At 46.6% G+C, this 27,318-nt stretch overlaps 1 protein-coding gene across 1 annotated transcript in view; it reads right to left on the bottom strand.

Moving 5' to 3' along the window:
* Positions 1–26,262, bottom strand: part of LOC106576640 (ras-related protein Rap-1b) — a 118,422-nt gene extending 92,160 nt beyond the window's left edge. Inside the window, 1 exon segment of the mRNA XM_045722399.1 lies at positions 26,053–26,262. The gene's annotated coding sequence lies outside the window, so the exon portion shown is untranslated.
* Positions 26,263–27,318: the final 1,056 nt, after the last annotated feature.

The following is a 27,318-nucleotide window of genomic DNA, read 5'->3' on the forward strand; positions in this document are numbered from 1 at the left end:
AGACTGGTCTGGTAGCTACTGTCTTAGCTATACCCTGGTAGACTGGTCTGGTAGCTACTGTCTTAGCTATACCCTGGTAGACTGGTCTGGTAGCTACTGTCTTAGCTATACCCTGGTAGACTGGTCTGGTAGCTACTGTCTTAGTTATACCCTGGTAGACTGGTCTGGTAGCTACTGTCTTTGCTATACCCTGGTAGACTGGTCTGGTAGCTACTGTCTTAGCTATACCCTGGTAGACTGGTCTGGTAGCACACTGAGGGAGACAGGAGCGGTAGAGATACTCTGAATGATCAGCTATGAAAAGCCAACTGACATTTATTCCTGAGGTGCTGACCTGTTGCACCCTTGACAACCACTGTGATTATTATTATTTGACCCTGCTGGTCATCTATGAACATTTGAACATCTTGGCCATGTTCTGTTATAATCTCCACCCGGCACAGCCAGAAGAGGACTGGCCACCCCTCATAGCCTGGTTCCTCTCTAGGTTTATAATCTCCACCCGGCACAGCCAGAAGAGGACTGGCCACCCTTCATAGCCTGGTTCCTCTCTAGGTTTGGCCTTTCTAGGGAGTTTTTCCTAGCCACCGTGCTTCTACACCTGCATTGCTTGCTGTTTGGGGTTTTAGGCTGGGTTTCTGTACAGCACTTTGTGACATCAGCTGATGTAAAAAGAGCTTTATAAATACATTTGATTGATTGACATGTAGAACCTAGATCTCCTTGGCCAGTATCCACAAAGCATCTCAGAGTAGGAGTGCTGATCTAGGAACAACTCCCCTCCTGTCCATATACTCATTCATTAGGATCTAAAAGGCAAAACTGATCCTAGATCAGCATTCCTACTCTGAGACACACCAGGTTATCTAGACTACAGCAGAAGGGAAGGTGTGTTGGTAGCTGGTGGCTAATAGAGCAGCTATCTGGTGTGATCTGAGAAGCCAGTTCTCTTCTCTTCTTCTCTGTGACATTTAGGAGGTTCATTTAGCTACTCTAACAAGGTAACCGCTGCCTCTCAGCCCCACTAACAACCCTCTCTATCAGCCCCATTAGCAGCTAGTGATAAGAGACGTACAATATGGGAGTCAGCTGACCATGGAACACACAGAGAGAGACTGTCAGAAATTGCACCCTATTCCCTATATAGGGCACTTATTTTGACCAGGGCCCTGGTGCACTATACAGGAAGTAGGATGCCACTTGGGACACAAGCTGAGACACACATCCAAACCAAGGTGACATGTGACTCCAGCAGAGAGGAGAGAGGCTGGGTGCCCCTCCCTGTTCACCAACAAACCCTTAGTCAGCTCTCAGCACCCATACAAGGACCACAGGATTAAGAGAGCTGTGTTAGAAAAGGCACAGTGTTAACTCTTCCAGAACTTGCCTGCTGGTCCCAGATATGTTTGTGATGTAAACTAGCCTGCTGGTCCCAGATATGTTAGTGCTGTGAACTAGCCTGCTGATCCCAGATCTGTTTGTGCTGTAACCAGCCTGCTGGTCCCAGTAGCCTGCTGGTCCCAGATCTGTTTGTGCTGTAAACTAACCTGCTGGTCCCAGATCTGTTAGTGCTGTGAACTAGCCTGCTGGTCCCAGATCTGTTTGTGCTGTGAACTAGCCTGCTGATCCCAGATCTGTTTGTGCTGTGAACTAGCCTGCTGATCCCAGATCTGTTTGTACTGTAAACTAGCCTGCTGGTCCCAGATCTGTTTGTGCTGTGAACTAGCCTGCTGGTCCCAGATCTGTTTGTACTGTAAACTAGCCTGCTGGTCCCAGATCTGTTTGTGCTGTGAACTAGCCTGCTGGTCCCAGATCTGTTTGTACTGTAAACTAGCCTGCTGGTCCCAGATCTGTTTGTACTGTAAACTAGCCTGCTGATCCCAGATCTGTTTGTACTGTGAACTAGCCTGCTGGTCCCAGATCTGTTTGTGCTGTAAACTAGCCTGCTGATCCCAGATCTGTTTGTACTGTAAACTAGCCTGCTGGTCCCAGATCTGTTTGTACTGTGTTGACAACTACTATGGACTATCTCACATAACCACCTCCTGCTTTCTTGTCCATCAGCCACATAAGGCCAGGGAGGTTGAAGTACAGACTACACCATTAGAACACAGAACTCTAGAACTAGAACACTAGAACAGAACAAATAGAACACTAGAACCCATTGCATCTAGAGGTAGGACAAATGGTGACTACTGAGGAGAGAAGATAATCACATGACAAGCTGTGACTCTGGGATGGTGACTACTGAGGAGAGAAGATAATCACATGACAAGCTGTGACTCTGGGATGGTGACTACTGAGGAGAGAAGATAATCACATGACAAGCTGTGACTCTGGGATGGTGACTACTGAGGAGAGAAGATAATCACATGACAAGCTGTGACTCTGGGATGGTGACTACTGAGGAGAGAAGATAATCACATGACAAGCTGTGACTCTGGGATGGTGACTACTGAGGAGAGAAGATAATCACATGACAAGCTGTGACTCTGGGATGGTGACTACTGAGGAGAGAAGATAATCACATGACAAGCTGTGACTCTGGGATGGTGACTACTGAGGAGAGAAGATAATCACATGACAAGCTGTGACTCTGGGATGGTGATTACTGAGGAGAGAAGATAATCACATGACAAGCTGTGACTGGGATGAGGAGGTACTTCAACAACCAGTATTATCATTACCAGTATTATTCACCTGCTGTGGTCAGTCATCGACCTGGATAAAGATAGCCTGTAAATCCACAGTGAATCACAACTTTAGTTAGGTAAGTGAACCATGGTGAAACCTAGCGAGATTCAGTCAGGATCTGGAGGTTAAAAGGTGGTTTGCTACGACAACGTGAAATGATTTAAAGAAAGCAGATGACCTAGTCGTCACATGATGACACGGCGTTTAAGAACAGTCAACCACAAGGAAAGAGTCTCTGTCTGTCTCTGTCTCTCTCTCTCTCTCTCTCTCTCTCTCTCTCTCTCTCTCTCTCTCTCTCTCTCTCTCTCTCTCTCTCTCTCTCTCTCTCTCTCTCTCTCTCTCTCTCTCTCTCTCTCTCTCTCTCTCTCTCTCTCTCTCTCTCTACATTACCTTTGGCTCTCCTCCACTGGAGTTCTGCTTCCACTCAACACAAGGTTCTGCATCCCAAATTACACCCTATTCCCTACATAGTGCACTCCTTTTGATCAGGGCCCAGAGCACTACGGAGGGATTAGGGTGCCATTTAGGGCCCAAAACAGGACAGGGCCAGCTCAGAGGCTCAGCTCACTCCTCTCCAGGAAGGTTTATCGTTTCTCATGTCAGTCAAGGCTGGAGGAATGTGTGGAGAGGAGTTGATGAAGGATTTAACATAGTACTACTACTACTACTATGATATCACTTTTAAAGGATGTGTATGAAACAAGAGGTCACGGAGAAGGAAACCTTTCAACTTTTCATTCAATTTAAACATTTGATCACCCAAAAATAAGCAATATGAATTTTAAAACTAACAGTTTACAAAATACCTTTGAACATTATGGACGTTTGGCATTCTGAAATAATGGACATGGACATTCATATACAGTAGGTACGGACCTGCCTATTCATTCATATACAGTAGGTACGGACCTGCCTATTCATTCATATACAGTAGGTACGGACCTGCCTATTCATTCGTATACAGTAGGTACGGACCTGCCTATTCATTCATATACAGTAGGTACGGACCTGCCTATTCATTCGTATACAGTAGGTACGGACCTGCCTATTCATTCATATACAGTAGGTACGGACCTGCCTATTCATTCATATACAGTAGGTACGGACCTGCCTATTCATTCATATACAGTAGGTACGGACCTGCCTATTCATTCATATACAGTAGGTACGGACCTGCCTATTCATTCATATACAGTAGGTACGGACCTGCCTATTCATTCATATACAGCAGGTACGGACCTGCCTATTCATTCATATACAGTAGGTACGGACCTGCCTATTCATTCGTATACAGTAGGTACGGACCTGCCTATTCATTCGTATACAGTAGGTACGGACCTGCCTATTCATTCATATACAGTAGGTACGGACCTGCCTATTCATTCGTATACAGTAGGTACGGACCTGCCTATTCATTCGTATACAGTAGGTACGGACCTGCCTATTCATTCGTATACAGTAGGTACGGACCTGCCTATTCATTCGTATACAGTAGGTACGGACCTGCCTATTCATTCGTATACAGTAGGTACGGACCTGCCTATTCATTCGTATACAGTAGGTACGGACCTGCCTATTCATTCATATACAGTAGGTACGGACCTGCCTATTCATTCGCATACAGTAGGTACGGACCTGCCTATTCATTCGCATACAGTAGGTACGGACCTGCCTATTCATTCGTATACAGTAGGTACGGACCTGCCTATTCATTCGTATACAGTAGGTACGGACCTGCCTATTCATTCGTATACAGTAGGTAAGGACCTGCCTATTCATTCATATACAGTAGGTACGGACCTGCCTATTCATTCATATACAGTAGGTAAGGACCTGCCTATTCATTCATATACAGTAGGTACGGACCTGCCTATTCATTCATATACAGTAGGTACGGACCTGCCTATTCATTCATATACAGTAGGTACGGACCTGCCTATTCACTCTTATACAGTAGGTAAGGACCTGCCTATTCACTCATATACAGTAGGTACGGACCTGCCAATTCACTCATATACAGTAGGTACGGACCTGCCTATTCATTCATATACAGTAGGTAAGGACCTGCCTATTCATTCATATACAGTAGGTACGGACCTGCCTATTCATTCATATACAGTAGGTACGGACCTGCCTATTCATTCATATACAGTAGGTACGGACCTGCCTATTCATTCATATACAGTAGGTACGGACCTGCCTATTCATTCATATACAGTAGGTACGGACCTGCCTATTCATTCATATACAGTAGGTACGGACCTGCCTATTCATTCATATACAGTAGGTACGGACCTGCCTATTCATTCATATACAGTAGGTACGGACCTGCCTATTCATTCATATACAGTAGGTACGGACCTGCCTATTCATTCATATACAGTAGGTACGGACCTGCCTATTCATTCATATACAGTAGGTACGGACCTGCCTATTCATTGATATACAGTAGGTACGGACCTGCCTATTCATTCATATACAGTAGGTACGGACCTGCCTATTCATTCATATACAGTAGGTATGGACCTGCCTATTCATTCATATACAGTAGGTACGGACCTGCCTATTCATTCATATACAGTAGGTACGGACCTGCCTATTCATTCATATACAGTAGGTACGGACCTGCCTATTCATTCATATACAGTAGGTACGGACCTGCCTATTCATTCATATACAGTAGGTACGGACCTGCCTATTCATTCATATACAGTAGGTACGGACCTGCCTATTCATTCATATACAGTAGGTACGGACCTGCCTATTCATTCATATACAGTAGGTACGGACCTGCCTATTCATTCATATACAGTAGGTACGGACCTGCCTATTCATTCATATACAGTAGGTATGGACCTGCCTATTCATTCATATACAGTAGGTACGGACCTGCCTATTCATTCATATACAGTAGGTACGGACCTGCCTATTCATTCGTATACAGTGATTCTGATTCTGGAAACATCTCTATTTTAAGCATCCACGTGACAGGCCTATGTGATCAACGGCTAATTGCGCATCACATGTGCAACATTGATCATTCATGCACAGTGGGGGAGCTAAATTACTGGTCATAATTTTACCTAGCCTACTTTGTTGAATAATAATCCCTCAGGCCGTCAGTTGGGTACGGCAGGTATAGCAGACGCCATAACCTAGCTCAAGACAAAACATTTCAAGTAGGCTACAAAAGAAAGTTGTTTAAAATCATTCCAATCCTGATTAAAATACAACGTCTGTTTAGCGTATTGGGCTGTCTGGCTTTAGGAGCATGCGGAGCGTCGCTCGGAGAGAAGCTGCCAGTCTGCATGTCGTTCTCTCACTTTAAGAAAGCAGAGAGCAGAGACAAGTGCCAGACAGTTTGCTTTTGCCGGTCAGTCGTTTAGGCAGAGCGCCGATTGCTTTGAATTTGATGTGGGCATTTGAACTGGTCCTTGTAGGCCTCACTGACAGCTGGGTTATACACCGGCTACTTGTCACATTGACGTCAGCATAGGCAACGTGTCCCTATAGGCTAGCGGAAGATGGACTTTAGGGGAAGCTTCTTCTAATTTGTCAAAATTACCAATAATTACTGGTGCCGATACAGTAATAGACTCACCAGAGAGCATGATTTAGCCACAGAGGATCATTAACTTTAAAAAAAATGAGTTTTGGATTGTTTTAAGCTGCCATTTGTCCAGTACATAACGAACAGATGATTGTTTAGTTGCAGCTCAGTGAAAAGCTGTTATAATAGTCCTAGGGCTGTCACAATATTTAAAAAAATACATATCGTAAGAAAAACATCATTTAGAAAGAAAATGGCTACTGCTGAAAAGAGAACACAAATAAAATACTAAATCTTTCTCCTTCATCAAAATGGTCAATTCCTCAGTTGAGCGAACAGTAGCCTATCTTATTGGTACCAGCGGAGGGCACACACATCCACGGTCTGTCATCGGATCAGTACCACTGGAACGTTGGCTTTTGGACAATAATTCTTTCCTCCAGGCTATACGGACGTCATGTTTTACCATTTGTATCTCTCCTTTTCGTAGGCCTAGATTAGATGGCTGCATTCAAAGAAAAAAAAAGGTTGTTTTAACAGATTTTTCCCATGCTAAGAAAGGAGAAGAAACATCTCTGATAAAGCCTACTCTGTGTCACTACTCCCCTCTCTGTGTCACTACTCCCCTCTCTGTGTCACTACTCCCCTCTCTGTGTCACTACTCCCTCCTCTGTGTCACTACTCCCCTCTCTGTGTCACTACTCCCTCCTCTGTGTCACTACTCCCTCCTCTGTGTCACTACTCCCTCCTCTGTGTCACTACTCCCTCCTCTGTGTCACTACTCCCCTCTCTGTGTCACTACTCCCCTCTCTGTGTCACTACTCCCTCCTCTGTGTCACTACTCCCTCCTCTGTGTCACTACTCCCTCCTCTGTGTCACTACTCCCTCCTCTGTGTCACTACTCCCTCCTCTGTGTCACTACTCCCTCCTCTGTGTCACTACTCCCTCCTCTGTGTCACTACTCCCTCCTCTGTGTCACTACTCCCTCCTCTGTGTCACTACTCCCTCCTCTGTGTCACTACTCCCTCCTCTCTGTCACTACTCCCTCCTCTGTGTCACTACTCCCCTCTCTGTGTCACTACTCCCCTCTCTGTGTCACTACTCCCTCCTCTGTGTCACTACTCCCTCCTCTGTGTCACTACTCCCTCCTCTGTGTCACTACTCCCTCCTCTGTGTCACTACTCCCTCCTCTGTGTCACTACTCCCTCCTCTGTGTCACTACTCCCTCCTCTGTGTCACTACTCCCTCCTCTGTGTCACTACTCCCTCCTCTGTGTCACTACTCCCTCCTCTGTGTCACTACTCTCTCTGTCACTACTGGCTCAGGCATGCATTGTTCAGAACTGTCCGTTTTGCTAATATTTAGCCTAAGTTATGACTATGCAATCTACTCATCACATTAGGAGTAGTAGCCCATCTTACATTAGTCTTCAAATGGGATGATAGATGTACGCAATCCTCCATTCTAAAAAAAGGGTGACATTTGATGGTGAACAAATAGCTTGAAAGTCAGGCGTCACCTGTGGATGTGGTCATTTGAGGTGGTCCTTGTTGTGACTTGATGGCATGTATTATGCATATTATTTCCCGTTGCACTGTGTGCGCCGTTCCACAAGTAAATGAGTACATTTATGATGAGGGTGAGTAGTGGTTGACATTGTATATGCCGTTCCACAGACCTTTACACCTTATATTGATCATTAATGGTTGAAATCATTTTAGTTCATTTTTGCTGGTTTCCAAATAGCATCTTAGAGTTTTTAAATTGTCTAGAAACGCAGGTAAATGAACTCATATAGATCCACTGTAACATGACAGCCAGCCAAAAGGTAGGCTACCTGTTCTACTACTTTATTAAAATGGCCGTAGCATTTCTGTTGTCAATACTGCGACTACAATACAGTAGTCTACTAGTAGCCTAGGAGTAGCCTAGGAGTAGCCTACAGTAGCCTACAGTAGCCTAGGAGTAGCCTACAATAGCCTAAGAGTAGCCTACAGTAGCCTAGGAGTAGCCTACAGTAGCCTAGGAGTAGCCTAGGAGTAGCCTACAATAGCCTAAGAGTAGCCTACAGTAGCCTAGGAGTAGCCTACAGTAGCCTAGGAGTAGCCTACAATAGCCTAGGAGTATCCTACAATAGCCTAGGAGTAGCCTACAGTAGCCTAGGAGTAGCCTACAGTAGCCTAGGAGTAGCCTACAGTAGCCTAGGAGTAGCTTAGGAGTAGCTACAGTAGCCTAGGAGTAGCTACAGTAGTTTAGGAGTAGCCTAGGAGTAGCTACAGTAGCCTAGGAGTAGCTACAATAGCCTAGGAGTAGCCTACAGTAGCCTAGGAGTAGCTTACAGTAGCCTAGGAGTAGCTTAGGAGTAGCTACAGTAGCCTAGGAGTAGCTACAGTAGTTTAGGAGTAGCCTAGGAGTAGCTACAGTAGCCTAGGAGTAGCTACAATAGCCTAGGAGTAGCCTACAGTAGCCTAGGAGTAGCCTACAGTAGCCTAGGAGTAGCCTACAGTAGCCTAGGAGTAGACAATTGGCTGTGGTGCTGAAATGTGGATACAAGGGCACTATTACAAGCGGCACCCAGCCCATCAATCAGGAGAATATCACATTTGATTTCCATGTCCACCAGCTTTGTACAGCTTCTGTAAATCGACATATCTGCATCTAGCTATTCATTACAGTAGCTATCCAGCTATTTACAGTTTCTGTAAATCGACATATCTGCATCTAGCTATTCATTATAGTAGCTATCTAGCTAGCTACAGTTTCTGTAGTCGACATAGCTGCACCTAGCTATTCATTACAGTAGCTATCTGCAGTTTCTGTAATCGACATATCTGTATCTAGTTATTCATTACAGTAGCTATCTGCAGTTTCTGTAATCGACATATCTGTATCTAGTTATTCATTACAGTAGCTATCTGCAGTTTCTGTAATCGACATATCTGTATCTAGTTATTCATTACAGTAGCTATCTAGCTAGCTAGCTAGAGCTTTATTTACTTTTTTAGAAACAGCCTGTGTTTTAAGAGGTGGAAAATGCACGTACCTAAAGCTCCGGTGCCCAGTGGTCCCCAACATCCCCTGATCAATCCATCCCTGCCTCTCATAACTTACATTACAAAATGACTTGACATGACAGCGGTTATGGTCGGCATGTTTCAGTGGTGAATAGGTCTATACACGTACCTTGCAAATCACCGTGTCATCTATTTATCACTATGGACATCGGCATCTGTACCTGATCTAAAACATTGTGACGTGTCATTGGACTATTGTGTCCGAACATTTTGTTGGAAAATAATTCCATAGTTCCATACATTATGTAAAAACGCTGTGTCAGTTTACTCTGTGGTTCGCCCACAGTGATGTCACAGAGCAATTGATAGAAATCCAACTGTTTTTCAGAATGTCTCTGAAAAATACACATTAAAAATGTAATTATATTACTATTGGTTGTGAATATGCAACTGGGTGGTTGGTGAGTTGTTTTGTAACAGTTATTTGCCCTGTTAAAATGTTTCATATACACCCTTTAAGTCCACTGTAATACTTCTGCTCTATAACATGATAACAATAACAAGTCCACTGTGTCCCACTCTATAGGGAATAGGCTTCCATTTGGGGCGTATTCTCGCCCCACACATCTGGAATGGATGTTTCTACCTGCTGTCCCTGTGTTTCAGGGGGGGGAAGGAGGAAGTAGGGAATGAGAGAAGGAAGGAAGGAGATGAATAGGGCTGAATTAAGACAGTTATTTTATGAGCTAGGAGTACAAAGGGCTTGAGTGAATTAGCTAAACCATAGGACTGCTGAGACAAATGTACTGCTTCATTAAACCATAGGACTGCTGAGACAAATGTATCACCTACCTCCCCATCTCCACGCCTCCCCACCCATCTCCACGCCTCCCCACCCATCTCCACGCCGTCCCCACCCATCTCCACGCCGTCCCACCCATCTCCACCCATCTCCACGCCTCCCCACGCCTCCCCACCCATCTCCACGCCGTCCCACCCATCTCCACGCCGTCCCACCCATCTCCACCCATCTCCACGCCTCCCCACCCATCTCCACGCTGCCCCACCCATCTCCACGCCTCCCTACCCATCTCCACCCATCTCCACGCCTCCCCATCTCCCCATCTCCACGCCGCCCCACCCATCTCCACGCCTCCCTACCCATCCCCACCCATCTCCACGCCTCCCCACCCATCTCCACGCCTCCCCACCCATCTCCACGCAGCCCCACCCATCTCCACGCCGCCCCACCCATCTCCACATCTCCACGCCGCCCCACCCATCTCCACGCCTCCCTACCCATGTCCACCCATCTCCACGCCTCCCTACCCATCTCCACCCATCTCCACGCCTCCCTACCCATCTCCACCCATCTCCACGCCTCCCTACCCATCTCCACCCATCTCCACCCCTCCCCATCTCCACCCATCTCCACGCCTCCCTACCCATCTCCACCCATCTCCACGCCTCCCTACCCATCTCCACCCATCTCCACGCCTCCCCATCTCCCCGCCTCCCCATCTCCACGCCTCCCTCCCCATCTACGAGCCAAAGCCTCGCTTTAGATATACGTGTGAGAAACAACGACTGTTGCACAGAACTTCTATTGAGATCAATGCAGTCCTTTGCAGCTCATTTGGTACAGCATGGTGCTTGTAACTCCAGGGTAGTGGGATTGATCAGTTGGTACAGCATGGTGCCTGTAACTCCAGGGTAGTGGGATTGATCAGTTGGTACAGCATGGTGCCTGTAACTCCAGGGTAGTGGGATTGATCAGTTGGTACAGCATGGTGCCTGTAACTCCAGGGTAGTGGGATTGATCAGTTGGTACAGCATGGTGCCTGTAACTCCAGGGTAGTGGGATTGATCAGTTGGTACAGCATGGTGCCTGTAACTCCAGGGTAGTGGGATTGATCAGTTGGTACAGCATGGTGCCTGTAACTCCAGGGTAGTGGGATTGATCAGTTGGTACAGCATGGTGCTTGTAACTCCAGGGTAGTGGGATTGATCAGTTGGTACAGCATGGTGCCTGTAACTCCAGGGTAGTGGGATTGATCAGTTGGTACAGCATGGTGCCTGTAACTCCAGGGTAGTGGGATTGATCAGTTGGTACAGCATGGTGCCTGTAACTCCAGGGTAGTGGGATTGATCAGTTGGTACAGCATGGTGCCTGTAACTCCAGGGTAGTGGGATTGATCAGTTGGTACAGCATGGTGCCTGTAACTCCAGGGTAGTGGGATTGATCAGTTGGTACAGCATGGTGCCTGTAACTCCAGGGTAGTGGGATTGATCAGTTGGTACAGCATGGTGCCTGTAACTCCAGGGTAGTGGGATTGATCAGTTGGTACAGCATGGTGCTTGTAACTCCAGGGTAGTGGGATTGATCAGTTGGTACAGCATGGTGCCTGTAACTCCAGGGTAGTGGGATTGATCAGTTGGTACAGCATGGTGCTTGTAACTCCAGGGTAGTGGGATTGATCAGTTGGTACAGCATGGTGCTTGTAACTCCAGGGTAGTGGGATTGATCTGTTGGTATAGCATGGTGCTTGTAACTCCAGGGTAGTGGGATGGATCAGTTGGTATAGCATGGTGCTTGTAACTCCAGGGTAGTGGGATTGATCAGTTGGTACAGCATGGTGCCTGTAACTCCAGGGTAGTGGGATTGATCAGTTGGTACAGCATGGTGCTTGTAACTCCAGGGTAGTGGGATTGATCAGTTGGTACAGCATGGTGCCTGTAACTCCAGGGTAGTGGGATTGATCAGTTGGTACAGCATGGTGCCTGTAACCCCAGGGTAGTGGGATTGATCAGTTGGTACAGCATGGTGCTTGTAACTCCAGGGTAGTGGGATTGATCAGTTGGTATAGCATGGTGCTTGTAACTCCAGGGTAGTGGGATTGATCAGTTGGTACAGCATGGTGCCTGTAACTCCAGGGTAGTGGGATTGATCAGTTGGTACAGCATGGTGCCTGTAACTCCAGGGTAGTGGGATTGATCAGTTGGTACAGCATGGTGCTTGTAACTCCAGGGTAGTGGGATTGATCAGTTGGTATAGCATGGTGCCTGTAACTCCAGGGTAGTGGGATTGATCAGTTGGTACAGCATGGTGCCTGTAACTCCAGGGTAGTGGGATTGATCAGTTGGTATAGCATGGTGCCTGTAACTCCAGGGTAGTGGGATTGATCAATTGGTACAGCATGGTGCTTGTAACTCCTGGGTAGTGGGATTGATCAGTTGGTACAGCATGGTGCTTGTAACTCCAGGGTAGTGGGATTGATCAGTTGGTACAGCATGGTGCCTGTAACTCCAGGGTAGTGGGATTGATCAGTTGGTATAGCATGGTGCCTGTAACTCCAGGGTAGTGGGATTGATCAGTTGGTATAGCATGGTGCTTGTAACTCCAGGGTAGTGGGATTGATCAGTTGGTACAGCATGGTGCCTGTAACTCCAGGGTAGTGGGATTGATCAGTTGGTATAGCATGGTGCTTGTAACTCCAGGGTAGTGGGATTGATCAGTTGGTACAGCATGGTGCCTGTAACTCCAGGGTAGTGGGATTGAGTCATGGGACCACCTAGATGTAAAATGTATCCTAGATCAGCACTTCTATCGAGAAGCTTTATAAAATTCACTTTGCCGTTCCCATTTCCTGTGAATCGACATGTTGGGGGAGATTTCAAATCGCTGCCTCGCCGTCCTACGATAACATCACCACATCATCACTTGAACCCCTCGTACCTCTGAACAGAAACCTACATGAAAATGGCACCCTATTCCCTGTTTAGTGCACTCCTTTTGAGCAGGGTCCATTGGGTAGGGACTGTAGGGAATAGGCTGCCGTTTGGGACGCAGCCTTGTGTTGCTCTATTCCAGCCTCTCTTCTGTTCTGAGTCACCTGCATCTGATCGACCATGCCAACCCACCGCCTCATGCCTCCTATCTATTCACACCATACAGACACCGATGCATTGTTGGTCGTTGGTATGGAGGTTTGAGAGGCTCCTCTCAGGACTGATCATCTGAATGACGTGAATGAAGCCTTTTGTAGGTGGGCCTTAAAAAACACACAACCACTCTTTCTATTGACCAGGGTCCATGTCTGTCTGTCTGTCTGTCTGTCTGTCTGTCTGTCTGTCTGTCTGTCTGTCTGTCTGTCTGTCTGTCTGTCTGTCTGTCTCTCTCCCACACACACACACACACACACACACACACACACACACACACACACACGAGAGGAGTTATTTAAATGCTAAACACTCTCCCTTTCCAATCAGTCTCTGATCTCAAGTGCTGCTGCTGGGTAGAAATAGCCAGACACTTGAAAAGTATGATCGACTGAAATGACCATATCGGAGAAGACACACTCCATTTACCAGTCTAAACCACCACCATGTTTTAGGTGATGACTATTTACCAGTCTAAACCACCACCATGTTTTAGGTGACGACCATTTACCAGTCTAAACCACCACCATGTTTTAGGTGATCACCATTTACCAGTCTAAACCACCACCATGTTTTAGGTGACGACCATTTACCAGTCTAAACCACCACCATGTTTTAGGTGATGACTATTTACCAGTCTAAACCACCACCATGTTTTAGGTGACGACCATTTACCAGTCTAAACCACCACCATGTTTTAGGTGATCACCATTTACCAGTCTAAACCACCACCATGTTTTAGGTGACGACCATTTACCAGTCTAAACCACCATCATGTTTTTAGGTGACCACCATTTACCAGTCTAAACCACCACCATGTTTTAGGTGATGACCATTTACCAGTCTAAACCACCACCATGTTTTTAGGTGATCACCATTTACCAGTCTAAACCACCATCATGTTTTAGGTGATCACCATTTACCAGTCTAAACCACCATCATGTTTTAGGTGATCACCATTTACCAGTCTAAACCACCATCATGTTTTAGGTGACCACCATTTACCAGTCTAAACCACCACCATGTTTTTAGGTGATCACCATTTACCAGTCTAAACCACCATCATGTTTTAGGTGATCACCATTTACCAGTCTAAACCACCATCATGTTTTAGGTGATGACCATTTACCAGTCTAAACCACCATCATGTTTTAGGTGATGACCATTTACCAGTCTAAACCACCATCATGTTTTAGGTGATGACCATTTACCAGTCTAAACCACCACCATGTTTTTAGGTGATCACCATTTACCAGTCTAAACCACCACCATGTTTTAGGTGACGACCATTTACCAGTCTAAACCACCACCATGTTTTAGGTGACGACTATTTACCAGTCTAAACCACCACCATGTTTTTAGGTGATCACCATTTACCAGTCTAAACCACCACCATGTTTTAGGTGACCACCATTTACCAGTCTAAACCACCATCATGTTTTTAGGTGACCACCATTTACCAGTCTAAACCACCACCATGTTTTTAGGTGACGACCATTTACCAGTCTAAACCACCATCATGTTTTTAGGTGATCACCATTTACCAGTCTAAACCACCACCATGTTTTAGGTGACGACCATTTACCAGTCTAAACCACCACCATGTTTTAGGTGACGACCATTTACCAGTCTAAACCACCATCATGTTTTTAGGTGATCACCATTTACCAGTCTAAACCACCATCATGTTTTTAGGTGATCACCATTTACCAGTCTAAACCACCACCATGTTTTAGGTGATCACCATTTACCAGTCTAAACCACCACCATGTTTTAGGTGACGACCATTTACCAGTCTAAACCACCATCATGTTTTTAGGTGACCACCATTTACCAGTCTAAACCACCACCATGTTTAAAAGAAATCCCACTTCCTAGTTACCAGGATTAGCAACCAACAGCAGTGACTAACGTGTAACTGAAGACCCCGGAGGAAAGAAATCTCCCCAAATTCAGAAGATGTTTGTGAATAATGGAGAACTGTGTTGTGATGTAATAGCTGAAGAACAGAGAACTGTGTTGTGATGTAATAGCTGAAGAACAGAGAACTGTGTTGTGATGTAATAGCTGAAGAACAGAGAACTGTGTTGTGATGTAATAGCTGAAGAACAGAGAACTGTGTTGTGATGTAATAGCTGAGAGCAGAGAACTGTGTTGTGATGTAATAGCTGAAGAACAGAGAACTGTGTTGTGATGTAATAGCTGAAGAACAGAGAACTGTGTTGTGATGTAATATCTGAAGAACAGAGAACTGTGTTGTGATGTAATATCTGAAGAACAGAGAACTGTGTTGTGATGTAATAGCTGAAGAACAGAGGCTGGTAGAACGAGCCCGTTGTTGAAAGAGATGTTTGGATCAGGATGAAGGCCGTGGACCGCCACCTGTTCCTCACTTCTGTTGGAGTGACCTTGATCCTTCTAGCTCCCTCTCTGCTCAGTGTGAAACAAAGGCTCATTAAACGATACTGTAAAAGGTCAAGGTTTGATCAATGTGTCATGCCTGGTGTGTTAAAATATATCACCACACACACACACGTGTCTCTGACAAGGCTGACAGTTACATAACTCAATGCAGGATCTCTTCAATCTTCAACTACAGTGGTCCACATCCTGCCTCAATTAGAGAAACATCCTTCTCAGAGTCAGACTACAATTACTCCAATTGTTTGTGTTACATTAACCCTGGCTGCGCCGCATTAACCCCTGGCCGCGCCGCATTAACCCCTGGCCGCGCCGCATTAATCCCCTGGCCGCGCAAAATTAACCCCTGGCCGCGCCGCATTAACCCCTGGCCGCGCCGCATTAATCCCCTGGCCGCGCCGCATTAACCCCTGGCCGCGCCGCATTAACCCCTGGCCGCGCCGCATTAACCCCTGGCCGTGCAAAATTAACCCCTGGCCGCGCAAAATTAACCCCTGGCCGCGCAAAAGTAACCCCTGGCAACATTAACCCTGGCAACATTAACCCTGGCAACATTAACCCTGGCAACATTAACCCTGGCAACATTAACCCTGGCAACATTAACCCTGGCAACATTAACCCTGGCAACATTAACCCTGGCAACAGCCTGTACAATAAAACACAGAGATGCCAACCAACCACCACCAACACTGTTCTAGTCCTCCATGCAGACATGACGCTACACACCCTGACCCCTCCAACACTCTACACACCCTGCACCCTCCAACACTCTACACACCCTGGACCCTCCAACACTCTACACACCCTGGACCCTCCAACACTCTACACACCCTGCACCCTCCAACACTCTACACACCCTGACCCCTCCAAGACTCTACACACCCTGCACCCTCCAACACTCTACACACCCTGGACCCTCCAACACTCTACACACCCTGGACCCTCCAACACTCTACACACCCTGGACCCCTCCAAGACTCTACACACCCTGCACCCTCCAACACTCTACACACCCTGGACCCTCCAACACTCTACACACCCTGACCCCTCCAAGACTCTACACACCCTGGACCCTCCAACACTCTACACACCCTGACCCCTCCAAGACTCTACACACCCTGGACCCTCCAACACTCTACACACCCTGACCCCTCCAACACTCTACACACCCTGGACCCTCCAACACTCTACACACCCTGGACCCTCCAACACTCTACACACCCTGGACCCTCCAACACTCTACACACCCTGGACCCTCCAACACTCTACACACCCTGGACCCTCCAACACTCTACACACCCTGGACCCTCCAAGACTTTACAGGACACCTCTGTATTCTGCAATACATCCTGAGCTGAAACAATAACAGTAACACTGTAATGCCCGGGAGATGACAGTAACCTTGTGACACACAGCTGGTAGGGACACAGATTATGGAGAAAGAGCCATAGAAGAGACAGGAATGTAATTATTGTGTTAAATGATTGAGGTAAAGTGACATGAACTTTGCTCTGTATAAAGGGGTTATAAAGGGCTTATGAAGGGCTTATTGAGCCGTCATAAGTTATAGATCTTACAGTGCCTTCATAAAGTATTCACACCCCTTGAATTTTTACATACTTTGTTGTGTTACAGCCTGAAATTAAAATGGATTAAAATTGAGATGTTGTGTCACTGGTCTACACACAATACCCCATAATGTCAAAGTGGAATTATGTTTATAGACATTTTTACAAGTTAATAAAAAATGAAATGCTAAAAAAGAGAGAGAGACGTGAATAGCAGACAACCTGAGCTCATCAGACATGTCCCACACCACTGACTGAGAACAATGATGAACAACAGAGCAGCTCAGGGAATTGGGCTGCTGACAGACTGTACTGAGATACAAGGCCTAGGTAGGCCTGGCTACAACAGGCTGCTGACAGACTGTACTGAGATACAAGGCCTAGGTAGGCCTGGCTACAACAGACTGCTGACAGACAGACTGTACTGAGATACTAGGAATAGACAGGCCAGGCTACAACAGACTGCTGACAGACTGTACTGAGATACAAGGCCTAGGTAGGCCTGGCTACAACAGACTGCTGAGACTGTACTGAGATACTAGGAATAGACAGGCCAGGCTACAACAGACTGCTGACAGACTGTACTGAGATACTAGGAATAGACAGTCCAGGCTACAACAGACTGCTGACAGACAGACTGTACTGAGATACTAGGAATAGACAGGCCAGGCTACAACAGACTGCTGACAGACTGTACTGAGATACTAGGAATAGACAGGCCTGGCTACAACAGACTGCTGACAGACAGACTGTACTGAGATACTAGGAATAGACAGGCCAGGCTACAACAGACTGCTGACAGACTGTACTGAGATACTAGGAATAGACAGGCCAGGCTACAACAGACTGCTGACAGACTGTACTGAGATACTAGGAATAGACAGGCCAGGCTACAACAGACTGCTGACAGACTGTACTGAGATACTAGGAATAGACAGTCCAGGCTACAACAGACTGCTGACAGACTGTACTGAGATACTAGGAATAGACAGTCCAGGCTACAACAGACTGCTGACAGACTGTACTGAGATACTAGGAATAGACAGGCCAGGCTACAACAGACTGCTGACAGACTGTACTGAGATACTAGGAATAGACAGGCCAGGCTACAACAGACTGCTGACAGACAGACTGTACTGAGATACTAGGAATAGACAGTCCAGGCTACAACAGACTGCTGACAGACTGTACTGAGATACTAGGAATAGACAGGCCAGGCTACAACAGACTGCTGACAGACAGACTGTACTGAGATACTAGGAATAGACAGTCCAGGCTACAACAGACTGCTGACAGACAGACTGTACTGAGATACTAGGAATAGACAGGCCAGGCTACAACAGACTGCTGACAGACTGTACTGAGATACTAGGAATAGACAGGCCTGGCTACAACAGACTGCTGACAGACAGACTGTACTGAGATACTAGGAATAGACAGTCCAGGCTACAACAGACTGCTGACAGACTGTACTGAGATACTAGGAATAGACAGTCCAGGCTACAACAGACTGCTGACAGACTGTACTGAGATACTAGGAATAGACAGTCCAGGCTACAACAGACTGCTGACAGACTGTACTGAGATACTAGGAATAGACAGGCCAGGCTACAACAGACTGCTGACAGACAGACTGTAGTGAGATACTAGGAATAGACAGGCCAGGCTACAACAGACTGCTGACAGACAGACTGTACTGAGATACTAGGAATAGACAGGCCAGGCTACAACAGACTGCATTAGCTATAACATCACAACCTGGCATCTTTCCTCACAAGCCCCCCTCTGCCTGTCAGATCTTTACGCCATGTTGACAGCCTTAGGAGGAAACTATTGCCATTAAGGTTGGTAGGAAAATGTATAGCAGCATAATTTTATTCACAAGCGAAGATAGCTGCTAGCTGCTAGCATTTAGCCACCCAGGAGCACAATGTCATTTACTAGCTAGATGTTAACTGCTAGCATTTAGCCACCCAGGAGCACAATGTCATTTACTAGCTAGATGTTAACTGCTAGCATTTAGCCACCCAGGGGCACAATGTCATTTACTAGCTAGATGTTAACTGCTAGCATTTAGCCACCCAGGAGCACAATGCCATTTACTAGCTAGATGTTAACTGCTAGCCTTTAGCCAGCCTGAAACACAATGCCAATCACTAGCTAGCTGCAAGCATAGCAGCATGTAGCCACCCTGGGGAGCAGCTCTGGTTTCATGGCTGCGGAGAGGTCGGGCAGGCAGAGGAAGAAGGGGAAACGTCAGAGGACCACCATGTTCTACAAGGCCCTTTGGCCTAAAGGCAAAGTGGACCAACTGGTGGTGGTGGAGGGAGGACACCACTTCCCAGAAATGGCCAGGAGGATTTACCAACAGCCTTACAGTCAGGCTGCATCATCAATGGTCATGCCACAGCTCCCGCCCCTAGCGTGAGTCCATCTCAACCTGGGTCCCTGGTTGAGAGAGAGAACCATTCCTGGACATGGCCTTGCATCGACATCAGGAAGGAAGCCTTTAGTGTCCTGGGTCCCTGGTTGAGAGAGAGAACCATTCCTGCATCTGTGATTCCTCACATCCTATCTCTTCATCTCCTTCTCAACCAGTGGAGACCTTCTTCCTCAGTGAATTTCATAAAAAAATAAAAAGTGAAACTAAAAAGTTATCCGTTTTAGATAAAACTATACTAAATATATTCACGTCACCAAATAATTGATTAAAACACACTGTTCTGCAATGAAGGTTTACAGTAGCCTCAGTAGCACTCTGTAGGGTAGCACCATGGTGTAGCCGGAGGACAGCTAGCTTCCGTCTTCCTCTGGGTACATTGACTTCAATACAAAACCTAGGAGACTCATGGTTCTCACCCCCTTCCATAGACTTACACATTAATTATGACAACTTCCGGAGGACATCCTCCAACCTATCAGAGATCTTGCTGCATGAACTGACAAGTTGTCCACCTAATCAAAGGATCGGAGAATGAATCTAGTACTGAAAGCATAAGTTACAGCTAGCTAGCACTGCAGTGCATCAAATGTGGAGAGTAGTTGACCTGTGTGCATCTACGTTATAAACTTTCATTCATAGGTTACATGTTTTTGTCAGATATCTTTGCTGAAGAAAGTCACCACCACTCGATATGATTGGTCATATAAAAACCTTGGGACCCAAATGCATAATGAGTGTTCTACTGTAACTCCCCCTGGTGGTGGTCTGGAGCAATGACGCCATGACGCTGGGTACCTCTAACATGCTGACCAGACCGGACACGTCGCGTGCACGAGCGTTACAAAATAAATGTAGAAATCCATGTTATTCAATTATTGCGCCAATGAGCGTCTGCGTTGCCAAGGGCTAAAATAGAAGTCATTCCTATTTCTGATGCAGATCGCGCTGCAAGTCCTGCCTCTCCCATCTCCTCATTGGTTTATAGAAGCAGGTACCCACGTGCCTGTCCTCGGGGACCAGTCCAGACGTCTCTAAGGGAGGTGTCATTTATCACCAGCAGTCAATAAGTCAGACAGTCAGTCAATAAGTCAGTCAATCAGTCAGACAGTCAGTCAATAAGTCAGTCAATCAGTCAGACATTTGCTCTATCTGACAGCCAGCCTAGCACCATACTGCTCTGCATAAAGGCTATACTCCCCCAGGACTCCTTCCTTCCCAACACTGCCTGCCTGCCTGGCTGGCTGGCTGACTAGCTGACTGGCTGTGTGCTCTGCGACATCCTAATACGCTAATACAGCTCACTGCAAACATTCAGCTGCCAATACGCTGCTTAGCACAATCAGACAGGAGACATCCGACACTAGACTGCGTTCCAAATGGCACCCTATTCCTCCATAGGGCCCTGGACAAAAGTAGTGCACTACCCCATAGGGCCCTGGTTAAAAGTAGTGCACTACAGAGGGAATAGGGTGCCATTTGAGAAGTAGACTAGATGTCAAGACTCCTTAGGCTAACGGACATCTCTGGACTAACAAAGCCAGCTTGGAGGATCAGACTGGAAAGCAGTTCATATAATGACTCTGGGTGTTAGGTTAGGTTATCAAATCATATTTTATTTATCACATGTGCCGAATACAACAGGTGTAGACCTTTTCGTGAAATAACCCACAATGCAGTTAAGAAAATAAGGTTAAAAAAATATTTACTAAATAAACGAACACAATAAAATAACAATAACGAAGCTCTCTATATATATATGGGTGTACCGGTACTGAGTCAATATCGGGGTACAGGTTAGTCAAGATAATTGAGGTAATATGTTCATTTGTATTTTTATTTAAACTTTATTTAACTATAGGCAAGTCAGTTAAAGAACAAATTGTTATTTACAATGACGGCCTACCAAAAGACTGCGTGGAAGGGGCTGGGATTAAAAATATAGGACATAACACATATAACGACAAGAGATACAGAGTAGCAGGGTCTCTACGACCCACTACCTCAGAACAGAACAGCAGGGTCACTACGACCCACTACCTCAGAACAGAACAGCAGGGTCACTACGACCCACTACCTCAGAACAGAACAGCAGGGTCACTACGACCCACTACCTCAGAACAGAACAGCAGGGTCTCTACGACCCACTACCTCAGAACAGAACAGCAGGGTCTCTACGACCCACTACCTCAGAACAGAACAGCAGGGTCACTACGACCCACTACCTCAGAACAGAACAGCAGGGTCTCTACGACCCACTACCTCAGAACAGAACAGCAGGGTCTCTACGACCCACTACCTCAGAACAGAACAGCAGGGTCACTACGACCCACTACCTCAGAACAGAACAGCAGGGTCTCTACGACCCACTACCTCAGAACAGAACAGCAGGGTCACTACGACCCACTACCTCAGAACAGAACAGCAGGGTCACTACGACCCACTACCTCAGAACAGAACAGCAGGGTCACTACGACCCACTACCTCAGAACAGAACAGCAGGGTCTCTACGACCCACTACCTCAGAACAGAACAGCAGGGTCTCTACGACCCACTACCTCAGAACAGAACAGCAGGGTCACTACGACCCACTACCTCAGAACAGAACAGCAGGGTCACTACGACCCACTACCTCAGAACAGAACAGCAGGGTCACTACGACCCACTACCTCAGAACAGAACAGCAGGGTCTCTACGACCCACTACCTCAGAACAGAACAGCAGGGTCTCTACGACCCACTACCTCAGAACAGAACAGCAGGGTCTCTACGACCCACTACCTCAGAACAGAACAGCAGGGTCACTACGACCCACTACCTCAGAACAGAACAGCAGGGTCTCTACGACCCACTACCTCAGAACAGTACAGCAGGGTCACTACGACCCACTACCTCAGAACAGAACAGCAGGGTCTCTACGACCCACTACCTCAGAACAGAACAGCAGGGTCACTACGACCCACTACCTCAGAACAGAACAGCAGGGTCACTACGACCCACTACCTCAGAACAGAACAGCAGGGTCTCTACGACCCACTACCTCAGAACAGAACAGCAGGGTCACTACGACCCACTACCTCAGAACAGAACAGCAGGGTCTCTACGACCCACTACCTCAGAACAGAACAGCAGGGTCACTACGACCCACTACCTCAGAACAGAACAGCAGGGTCTCTACGACCCACTACCTCAGAACAGAACAGCAGGGTCACTACGACCCACTACCTCAGAACAGAACAGCAGGGTCACTACGACCCACTACCACAGAACAGAACAGCAGGGTCTCTACGACCCACTACCTCAGAACAGAACAGCAGGGTCACTACGACCCACTACCTCAGAACAGAACAGCAGGGTCTCTACGACCCACTACCTCAGAACAGAACAGCAGGGTCACTACGACCCACTACCTCAGAACAGCAGGGTCTCTAAGACCCACTCACACAGAACCCCACCACACACACACACACCCACCCACCCACACACACACACACCCACCCACACACACACAGCTAAAGGTGCAGCTTTTAAATCAGTGGATATGGATGCTGCTGCACCTCTCTGACAGCACCACTTGAGGTTTAAAGTTAATAGCTGGGAAAATGGCAGAGCACATCAGCCTGGCTGGCTATCACAACAAATGGAACCTGGAAGAGAACCAGGGGCTTGTCTGACTGAATCGCAACCTTTTCCCTCTATAGTGTATGGGCCCGGGTCAAATGTAGTGCGCTATATATATATGGAATAGGGTTCTATTTGGGACGCACACTGAAACAAGTGTTCCTTGGCAAATGGGACCTTATTCCCTATATAGTGTACCACTGGTCAGATATATATTCTATGTTGCTGTGCCCTGGTACTTTTGACCAGAGCCTTACGGTCCTTGGTCAAAAGTAGTGCACTATATAGGGAATAGGGTTGGAGTTCCATTTGGGACTTAGCCTGAAACAAGGGTCCACAGCACAGCAACATAGAATATATGTATCTGACCAGTGGTGCCACTGCCTTGTCCCTGGTCTGTCACATACAGGAAACTACTGCCTTGTCCCTGGTCTGTCACATACAGGAAACTACTGCCTTGTCCCTGGTCTGTCACATACAGGAAACTACTGCCTTGTCCCTGGTCTGTCACATACAGGAAACTCCACTGCCTTGTCCCTGGTCTGTCACATACAGGAAACTACTGCCTTGTCCCTGGTCTGTCACATACAGGAAACTACTGCCTTGTCCCTGGTCTGTCACATACAGGAAACTACTGCCTTGTCCCTGGTCTGTCACATACAGGAAACTACTGCCTTGTCCCTGGTCTGTCACATACAGGAAACTACTGCCTTGTCCCTGGTCTGTCACATACAGGAAACTACTGCCTTGTCCCTGGTCTGTCACATACAGGAAACTACTGCCTTGTCCCTGGTCTGTCACATACAGGAAACTACTGCCTTGTCCCTGGTCTGTCACATACAGGAAACTACTGCCTTGTCCCTGGTCTGTCACATACAGGAAACTACTGCCTTGTCCCTGGTCTGTCACATACAGGAAACTACTGCCTTGTCCCTGGTCTGTCACATACAGGAAACTACTGCCTTGTCCCTGGTCTGTCACATACAGGAAACTACTGCCTTGTCCCTGGTCTGTCACATACAGGAAACTACTGCCTTGTCCCTGGTCTGTCACATACAGGAAACTACTGCCTTGTCCCTGGTCTGTCACATACAGGAAACTACTGCCTTGTCCCTGGTCTGTCACATACAGGAAACTACTGCCTTGTCCCTGGTCTGTCACATACAGGAAACTAGTGGAAACTAGGAAACATTCCCATAGGTTAAGAGATATTCTCTGGACTCCTCATAGGAAAAGTATCATCATCACTATGGTCTTTCTAATATTAAGCCTTAGTCATAACATTATTCAACTGTTAGAAACCATTACACTGTTAGTACACACACACACACACACACACACACACACACACACACACACACACACACACACACACACACACACACACAGTTATAAACTAAGTGAAAAACACAAGAATCCATTTCAAACATTGAACATATTCCCTGCATACAGACAGTAGTGAACAGTAGAGAGAATGTACAGCTGACTAGAGGTCATTAAAAGTAGGAACTAAATAAAACACATTAAACAAACAAGCTCTTTAAGTCCTGTAGCTCTCTCTCTCTCCCTCCTCTCTTTCTTTCTCCCTCCCCCTCTCCCTGAGCAGAGTTCCACATCCTCTTACCAATAACTGACAGCAGAATGAGTGATACTTGTTCAGGGTAGTTCAAACTGTGTCCTAACTCACGTGTTTTATTATAATCAATCTATAACTGTGAGGACAAACTAAATTCACATAAGAGACAACAGTTAGTTACTTTTACAAGTGTTCGTTGTGATATTTCTTCATTTCTTTCTTTTTACTTTGTGGATGATGTGTGTATTGTTTAGTATTACTAGGTATTAGTGCACTGTTGGAGCTGGGAACGAGCATTTCGCTGCACCTGCAAATCTGTGTACGGCACAAATAAACCTTGATTTGATCGCAGTCTATAGTTTACAGAGAGTAGAAATCTGAAATATTTTCTAATGAATGATTTCAGAAAATCTCACTATTAAAATTAATATCAAATATGGATATAACATGCTGTCGATCTAGGCCTATAGTCCACACGTTTCATAATGGTGAAGAATATAAGATAATATGCCAATTGAGTGTCGTTTCGGTTCCGTTGAAGTAAGATGGAACCAGCACCCAGTTGTGTCCCTCCCCATCGACAGATTCACTAGTGAACTAGGCGGGGCCCCTATCTAACGCATTTACAACTGGCTGCTGCTTTCAGAGCACAAAACCGTACAAAACTAACACGAATAGATTACAAATGATATCTCAAATTGCGCATTTGATAACCGCTTGAATAATTCCAGGCGTCCTATTATGATAATTGATAAGAATTCAGTGTCCCAGAGAACGTGTCTAATTCTAGACAATCGAATAACTTTTCCATTTCCGTTGTAACTTCAACCCCGTCACGGGGAGGATATCGGCCAAAACGCTCTTCTTTTGTATCCAACCGGGCGACCGAGGACTGTCGCTGGATACAAACCGCGGAGAATGCCGCGTTCTGCATTATGCATGACAATAAATACATTCATTGTCTGACAAAACATTATGAGTTGGATTGTTTCACTCTCTGCTCCGCCATATTCTAGGCATTTGACCTGCGCTTCCGCAAACCGTGTGTTGTGCATCCCCAGAAACCGGTCTCCCGTTTTCATTTGCAATAATGGATCATTCTACCTCAAAACCTGGCATCATGTGCGCCTATTTCGCATTATCCCGAGCGGCCGAAAACGCCGCAAACATGGCACACATAGTAACAAAATCTCAGCCAATAGAAAAGTGTGTAGATACGGTACTTACAGTTATCCTCCGTAGCTCCGATCTGTTAGCGCCTCCAGTCGCTCGGTCTGTTGCTTCTCTCTGGGTGAGGTTTTGCGTTTTCTCATGACGCTGCAGCCTCGTTTTGAGACGAGCTCAGCTATCGCAGCAGCTGTAGCATAGCCTAGTGTATACATTTAGCAATACATTATTTCATACCAATAATATCTGACTGACAAACAATACAATGCACTATAGGAAGCCTACCCCAGCATTCAGTGGAGGCTCCTCAAGGGGAGGACCATCCTCCTCTGGGAATTTAATAAAACATTTAAATAGTAAATCATTTTTATTAAAAAGCTATCCTTTTTAGATAAAACTATACTAAATATATTCACTAAACCAGATAAATGATTAAAATACACTATTTTGCTATGAAGGTTTACATTAACTAGGACTTGACTAGTTTTAAAAAACAAGGCTAAATTAGCCTCAACAGCACTCTGTAGGGTAACATCAGATGACAGCTAGCTGCCATCCTTCCATCTGGGTACATTGACTTCAATACAAAGCCTATATTTTTACATTTTAGCAGTCACTCTTACACAGAGCAACTTACTGTAGTGAGTACATACATTTTCATACTGGTCACCCGTGGTAATTAAACCCATAACCCTGGCTTTACAAGCACAATGCTCTACCAACTGAGCTACACAGGACCTTGGAGGCTCATGGTCTCACCCCCTTCCATAGACCTGCACAGTAATTATGACAACTTCCGGATGAAGGAGAAGCAAGAGAGAGAGAGCTAGCTATATTGTGTTGTATTTTATTTCAGTTTGACTGGGTTGAGGAGTGGGGAGGTTGGGAGGTTGGGGTGAGGAGAGGGGGATGGGGTGAGGAGGGGGAGGTTGGGGTGAGGAGAGGGGGATGGGGTGAGGAGGGAGGAGGTTGGGGTGAGGAGAGGGGGAGGTTGGGGTGAGGAGAGAGGGATGGGGTGAGGAGGGGGGAGGTTGGGGTGAGGAGAGGAGAGGGGGATGGGTTGAGGAGGGAGGAGGTTGGGGTGAGGAGAAGGGGATGGGGTGAGGAGAGGGGGATGGGGTGAGGAGGGTGGAGGTTGGGGTGAGGAGAAGGGGATGGGGTGAGGAGGGGGAGGTTGGGGTGAGGAGAGGGGGAGGTTGGGGTGAGGAGAGGGGGATGGGGTGAGGAGAGGGGGATGGGTTGAGGAGGGTGGAGGTTGGGGTGAGGAGAGGGGGATGGGGTGAGGAGAGGGGGATGGGTTGAGGAGGGTGGAGGTTGGGGTGAGGA

Source organism: Salmo salar, chromosome ssa07 (assembly GCF_905237065.1).
Source record: "Salmo salar chromosome ssa07, Ssal_v3.1, whole genome shotgun sequence".
Classification (NCBI taxonomy): domain Eukaryota; kingdom Metazoa; phylum Chordata; class Actinopteri; order Salmoniformes; family Salmonidae; genus Salmo; species Salmo salar.